Source organism: Prosopis cineraria, unplaced genomic scaffold (assembly GCF_029017545.1).
Source record: "Prosopis cineraria cultivar Desert tree isolate PC_DT_omini unplaced genomic scaffold, ASM2901754v1 PC2120, whole genome shotgun sequence".
Classification (NCBI taxonomy): Eukaryota; Viridiplantae; Streptophyta; class Magnoliopsida; order Fabales; family Fabaceae; genus Prosopis; species Prosopis cineraria.
In genome coordinates, this window is record NW_026557445.1 from 13,922 (window position 1) to 21,768 (window position 7,847).

The 7,847-nt window shown below is 35.6% G+C and overlaps 1 pseudogene; it reads left to right on the forward strand.

Moving 5' to 3' along the window:
* Nucleotides 1-251: 251 nt before the first annotated feature.
* On the forward strand, nt 252-7,581 carry LOC129301448 (transcription factor TGAL1-like; annotated as a pseudogene).
* Nucleotides 7,582-7,847: the final 266 nt, after the last annotated feature.

Sequence of the window (7,847 nt, forward strand, 5' to 3'; positions counted from 1 at the left end):
AACACGATTCGCTGTATAGAACAGCGCGGTGCTGAAACCGAAGGCGAGATGTGAGAGAGGTTGGGGCGTTGGGCGTATATACGTTATTATTGTGTCAGTGTATCTCTGACACAACAAACAGCGTAGAAAAAGATTTCAGGGAAAAATAATAAAATGCACAGAAAAATAGAATTCGTGTCAAATCACTAAACGTTATTAAATATTAATTAAAAATCATTTGTTCTCGGAAAGGGAGAAAATTTCTGCAGAAGACGACGTCTTGAGATTAGAATGAATGATCAACACGTCGCCCTCTAGCTGCCTCTCCTTGTGAAACAAAAAAGTGCACGAACTTGTGAAAAAAGCAAGCATATAATTTATCTTTACCATCAGGCCCATCAGAATTTCGAGGTTGGTTTGGTCAGTATTATCTCGCTGTTCTTGAGGAATTTACTGAGAGTCAGAGGTAATTTTTAGTATTCGTAATCTTCTAGAGCTTCGATTTGAGCATCAATCTGGGGTTGGTGGTATTTGTCAAATTGGTCTATTAAACGTCCGAGTGTGCTCCTTTGACTTTTAAGTACTGTTTTTGGTTGGATGTTATTCTCATTTTCCGTGTGTTTAGCTTTGCGGGCACACTTGGGATAGTGACAAAGTTTGCGTTTTCGAGATAGCTGTTGGTATATTTTGCTTATATGAACTTCTGCAGTTAAGGGTTTTGCTCCAATTTTGCGAATTTTCGTCCGTCTTTGTGATTTGAATTCAATTTCATGTTTTCCCTGGTTTGAAATCCTTGTTAAAGTCGAATTTGCTGAAACAGGTCTCTTTTCGCTATCGCAACTCATGTTTTGTTCAAAGGAGTCTTGTCCTCCATTTCTATCCTATGCTATTTTTACCCAGTTTCTGTATTCTTTGGTTTTTTTACCTTTACTGAAGTTGGAAAAAAAAAAAATCGTTTTTGCTTCTTGTCAATGGATTTTAATTTAGCTATCGCTTGTTTCTTGGACAGCAGGAGAGCTGAGCAGTAGTTGATGATGGCGGTGGTGGTTTATGGGTTGTTGAACCAGCGTTGCTGACGATGAGAAGGGAAGAAGAAGGAGGATGCCAAGCTTCGATTCTCGGTTGCCAGTTCCAAATGCATGGTATATCTTCTTATAGTTATCTCAGTGTATGTTGTGAATTGTAGTGAACAACTTTTTAGCCTTTGTCTTTCCTTAAGAAAATTCATGTCATATCTGGAACATTGTGATGTTCATAGTTGGTTTTGCATGTTTGAGTTGGATATTCCATGACAGGTTTGTTTATGGTGACATAGCCCAATTTTCTTGCATATTTAATATATAGTAGAAGGTCCCAGTGAAATCTGGGTTGAACCGGGACTTCATCTAGACCTGCAAGTTTTAAAAAAAAACAAAAGAAAAGAAAAAGAAAAACAGAAATCGGGGGAAAAAGAAAACTGCATAAATTCATCTGAACTTTAGAAACTCTATGAGAATATGAAGATACCAAAAACATTGGATGTTTCATTTTATTTTAGCTTTGAATTTAGTCTTTTCAGTCCATTGGTGGCTGTGCTCAGTGGTTTATTGTGCTGATAATGAAAGACTGTCTTCTGTTAGAATCTCTCGTGTGAAGATGGGATTCAATTCTAGGTTCTTGGGACAATGCTAAGAGACATTTTCAGTGAACGATCTTGTAACAGTGCTTATATATTGATCATAGTTACTGTTAAACTTCAACATAAAGAACTTCTAGTTTAGTTGGATTGGCTGAAGTGAACCATGCTAACTAGTGACCTGCTTCTAGGATAAATAGTTGAAAAGCTACGTGCTGCTCTAGTTTCACTGATCAAGATAAGCATATGGCATTTTGATTGGGAGAATGAGGGCTCTGTGTGTGTGTGTTTGTAGCATATGTATTTATGCTTGTCAATTTGTTGCTCTTATGTATGCTAATTTAGGTTCATTGATGACTATTTTGATGGACTAAATGTATGATGTAATGATTGAATGAGAGGTCTGTATGCATCTATACATTGATGCACTTAAGAACTTCCAGGATGTCACTGATCCCAGTCAGTAGTTTCTCAAATATTCCTGGCAAAGAAGCAAGAAAAGTTTTCTTAGAAGCACTAAGGAAGCTTGGAGAGAGTTTTTTTTTTTTTTTTTTATTTTTTTTTAGATTTTTTGTTTAACAGCTAAACAAGTGATGAGGTGACAAAATTTGATATTAATTACTCTGTGAAGCATCCAGTCAATATTGCTTTTGCATTTGTAGAGAAGAAAGGAACTTCATGATTTTCCCTAGGATGGCCATTTTGCAGCTTTTTGTATTAAACATATTAAGCCCGTTAAAGATAATGCAACAAAATATATGAGGTGCGAGAAAATAGACGTCTGGATATTTGATTTGAAATGGGGTATAGGGAATTTAATTCATTGGATATCCTGGTATCTGAGTGTCTGTCATTAAGCAGATTGATACTTTGTGCTCTGCTGTGTTTAGGATGTCAATAAAGTGCAACTTTGTCAGGACCCACTTACGCTAAATGACAGAGCAATTAAGAGATTTTGAGTATCTGTCTTTCTATGAAATTCAAAATTACATTGACTTCAATTTTGTTTGAGGAACTGTCTTATTGTGATATGAAAATATCCGATGTTTGTATCTTGGGTACTATGTTTTCTCATGTTGAATAATTTGGGGAAATGGAAACTCTGGATTTGTTCTTTCAGTTTGGCATTAATGTGTTTATTTTATTTTGGTAGTAAATAGGGGATTGAGTTTATTAACATGAAATGCGTATTCTTAAATAAGGCACTTCATTTTGATTCACCGAATCCTTTTACCATGCTTTAAACATGCCCTTACATCTGAAAGTTGAGTGCTGGGGCTCCGCCAAGTTGCTTTCTTTAGCTGGTGGAATTCAGTCATGGCTAGTTAGATGGATTCGTGTTGCGGTAGCTTGATGTTGTCCGTGCAAATATATTGGTGTGGCAATAGATGGGGGTCTTCTTAGATGATGCCAAAAAGTGCTGTGGTATTTCTTTATTAAAATAGGCTGAAGCAAAATCATTAATTTGGATTTGGAACCCTAATGGTTCACATATTTAATTTTGTATTCATCTTCTAGATAGCATTAATTTTAATGTGCATTATGTTTGACAGAGAAACATAGACTGAATAAACTCTTGGCCTCAATCTGACAAATTATGGTGTTCAGCCCTACAGAAGGAAGCACATTTGAGTCTTTTCATGTTTCTGACTTTGGAGCCTTTGATCAATCTGTCAGATATCGCTTAGATGACGCTGCTAACTTGACTGGAAGTAAGTATTGCCATATTCCAACTATGACAATTTTATGCTTACAAGCACACAAACACATCGATATCTTATTTTTATTTTATGTCGTAACAGTTCTGCTTCAAATGGTCTGCATAGGACCAATTTATTTGTTTGGACCTAATCATTGCCGTATGCAATCTGTCAGTGCATAACTATTAACTACACATTAGCTGCTATGTGCTAGTTAAAGAAACATTAATGGATGATGTGATAATTTAGAACCAAGGAGAAGATGGAGAAAAAATGACACCGATGAGACCTAAGTAGTCAGAGATGCCTCATTCCACATTGAACAGTAGGTAGTATGGGCTATTTTATGGAGTATTTAAGTGTGTTGGTTCCCTCTACTAAGTAGTTAACTTCTAGGAGAGGGTTCATTGCCTCTTTTGGGTGCCTGTCAATTGATATCAGAGTTGGTGGCACTTGGCTTTGGAAAGGGCTACTTGTGGAGGGTTTTGATTGGCAAGGAACTGACGTGAAGTGTCAAAGAGACAATCTATTCAAGGATAGCAAATTGGCGGAGACCTTGACAATATAGGGTGCTTAGTGGCACTTTAAGTAGTGTGAATTGTTTTATGGGAAATTTATGTGGTTAATTGGTTCTTCCACCTCTGTAGTTAGCTCTTGGGAAACAGTTCTCCAACCCTCTTTGGGTGCCCAACTTCCCATCATATACCAACAGTTACATATGACATCTTGTTAGTTTAGGATCTACATCAACTGGTGCGTGACTTTTTTTTTTTTTTTTTTTGCCACATGCTGGTGCATATAATTTGATCAAGTTTTTTTTTAGGGAAAACATAACTTTGAGCCATTGCACTTTGCTTATATTTTACTATTGGTGCCCGCACTTTTTTTTCCGGTGTTTTAGGTCCCTATGTTTTTGATTTTTAGTGTTTTAGGTCCCTCCAAGGTCTCTATACTTTATTCATAAAGGAACCTAAATCATTGAAAGACAAAAATATAGAGACTTAAAACACTGAAAAAAAAAGTGTAAGGACTAATACAAAAACACAAGCAAAGTTTAAGGATCTAAAATTATGTTTTTTCTTTTTTTGTTTCATTGTTGAAAAGTATAAGATTTGTTTTCCATTTCCACCCTTCTGAAATGGTTTTATCCGATACATTTTTTCAGACCAAGTGTATAACTTGACCAAAGTAAGTAGCCAAACAAATTCTCTTGGTCCTGTTCCTGTTGGTAATTTTGATAAGGTTAGTTTCTGTAGATCTTTTCATCTAATAAACTATCATATTTGGTAAATAAGATGATGCTTTAAAGGCTTCATTTTCTAATTTTGCACGTTTTATTCCTTCCTTTTGTTTACGCTTTTCTTTTTCTCTATGCAGCTGTCAACTTCACTTGATATAGACAAATTCACTAAGCAATCAGAGTCCCAAGTGTTGCAGTTGCAGAAGGTCCAACCATCAAATTTGGTAATCATATCAGGTGGTAATACAGAAAACCAGGAAGAGTCTGCCATGGCTGATGTTAGTCCCAGGACAGATATTTCTACAGATGCTGATACTGATGAAAAGAATCGGCGGGTGATGTTTTGCTACCTTTCTGGATATGCTGTCTCCCGTTTTCTATTTTATTGACAACTCTCTCGTCAATATCCCCTATTTGTACACTAATAATTTATAAACATCTATTGATTGTAAAATGATAGAGTTAGATTGTGTTATTGATCTAAATCAAAATATTATACAAACTTAGTGCATGAGCAGAAGCCTTCCTTTTTTGTTTCTGTTCGTTAGAAAGTTGAAGTTATGCTGGTTGAAAATACATGACAATTGGACATTGTGTGAATGCCATCTGTGCAGTTTGATCGAAGTCTCTCCAATGCCGCTGTTGCTTCTGATTCCAGTGACAGATCAAAGGATAAGTTAGACCAGAAGGTTATATTTTCTTCTTTTTGTCACATGGATAATACCTGAGGTTTTAATGGCAAACATTACATGTTGATTTTTTTATTAAATTTTTGCAGACTCTCCGCAGGCTTGCTCAGAATCGGGAGGCTGCGAGAAAAAGCCGGTTGAGAAAGAAAGTAGGAAATATATATTTACTGTGGTTTTCATTTTCTTTAATTATTTTATTAGGGATGCATCTTGTAATTTTTCACTCTACCATATATTTATTGAAGATATCATTTGTTAAACTCTTATCCAGTACAATTCTGACCACTGTCCACTGACAATGGAAAACAAGATTTAGGTGATCTTGACGTAGATATGATGTGATGACTCTTATGCTACCGAGGCGAATTTCAGTTTAATTATGACTAAGGAACATTGATTGATTTCAGAATTTAATACCTAGTTCTCATCCAAAGAACGTAATACTAAATGTGAGTCTAAATACTTTCTCCTCCTCTTGTTTTTTGGTTTGGTGACAAGGATGAAGATGAACAAACTTGGAATGGTATAAGGGTATTTTAGTATTTGCATTCATCCTGTTTAAATCCTTTGAGCATGTACGTAAGTACATCTGACCCAACCACTGATTATGGCTTCTCAAATTCTCTCTTCCTTGCCAGAATATAACTTGATTCTCTTGAATTTTTGATTTATTTCTAAGAAATTAGTTTCCTTGAGAGATTGCATGAACTGAAGTTAAAGAGCTGATGTATTATATGTGTGGGTGCTTTGGGTGATCAAAGCAATAACATATCTAACTCGGTTTTTCCCCTTCAGACCTTTATGGATTTTCCGTTTCTTAGAGTGACACAGTTTTTGAGGGTCTCATGTATGTGACAACAATAGCCATGAATATATTTTCTCCCTACTCAGTGTTTTCAATCCAGTAAGACTACTGCATCACCAGTCGGCACATTACAGTTCTTCTCTGAAATGATTTATTGCATACTTTTAATGGCTTTAATTTCAGTAAACCCCCCCCTCAAAAAAAAAAAAAAAAAAAAAAACCTCCCATGTGATTGTCTATGCAAAATGAATCTTAAATGGACCTGATATAGTGGCAAATGTGCATGAGTTGCAGTGGTAGCCCTGCTATATTTAGATCCTTGACTTCTGGTAGTTGCAAGAACTAGTTTCCTATAATTCAAGCCTTGATGTCATTTTCTTATATTTGTATCCGTGTGGTTTTTTTTTTTTTTTTTTCTGTACAGGCTTATGTCCAGCAGTTAGAAAGTAGTCGGTTGAAGTTGACCCAACTAGAGCAAGAGCTTCAGCGAGCTAGACAGCAGGTGTAGTTTAACTATTCCTTGCTTTTGAATTACCTCAATGCTCAATAGACTTCCCTTCTCATTCTCCCCCACCCCTATTAATTGTTAGCCATGTTTCTTTCCCATTTATGTATATTTTAAACTAAATCTCTGTTCCTATTATCTTGCAGGGAATCTTCATATCAAGCTCAGGCGACCAGGCACATTCAATGGGTGGAAATGGTATCCTGCTTTCTTTAATATTTTTTTTGCCTCAAATTTGAATGTGAAAATATTTATAAAGAAATTGTAGCTTGTTTTGTTTGTTTGTGGAGGTCATCTATAACGTCAATTACATTTTTTTATAGGGGCAATGGCATTTGATGTAGAATATTCTAGGTGGCTAGAAGAGCAGAATCGACAAATTAATGAACTAAGAGCAGCTGTAAACTCCCATGCTAGTGATACAGAACTCCGCATGATTATTGATGGTATATTGGCACATTATGAGAGATTTTAAGCTGAAGAGCTCTGCTGCTAAGAATGATGTTTTCCATTTGTTGTCTGGCATGTGGAAAACACCTGCTGAGAGATGTTTTCTATGGCTTGGGGGTTTTCGGTCATCAGAACTCCTCAAGGTGAGCATATTTTGACTGTACATCATATGGTTCAAAGAAAGATATAAAGGTTTTCCTGATCAGTAATTTAACCTAGTAAAAAGATTAGAGCTCTCTTTTAGGTCCTTCGGATCATCACAAGGTTGAAGAAGTTGAAACTTACAAAGGTTAACATTTGCCTACTACAATCTTATAATCGAATTTTTATTGTAAATTAAATTATACACTTCTCTCTGCTTACTCGATACCTGTATTTCCTCTCAATAAGCCCATCTCAAGTCTAGAACCATTCTAAGGTCAAGTCTTTTATTTAGACAGAAGCATCCAATAAGATTAATTCATGTTGTAGATTAACTCGTCCACATATCTCTTGATATGAGCAATATGCCTAGATCCAGTTCAGAAATAATAGCCCCGGTACTTTTGTTTTGTTTGGCAGCTATTTTCTTTCATAAAACCTGTCTGTAACTCTTGACGGTCATTAAAGGAATAGTTTTTTATGATTGGATATTAAAATTTTCACAAGAAATGGACATAATCTTTTGGCAATGTGCCTTAAAAGACTTGTTGCCCCTGTATTGTTATGGGAAGAAATTTTTGCATGGACTGATGATGTACCACGTTATTTATATATATCTAATAAAAACATGTTATGTCAAATGATTGTAAATATAAAATGATTCTGCCATTAATAATAGCAGAGAGAGAGAAAGCAAGAAATTAAAGAGGCACTTTATTCTAA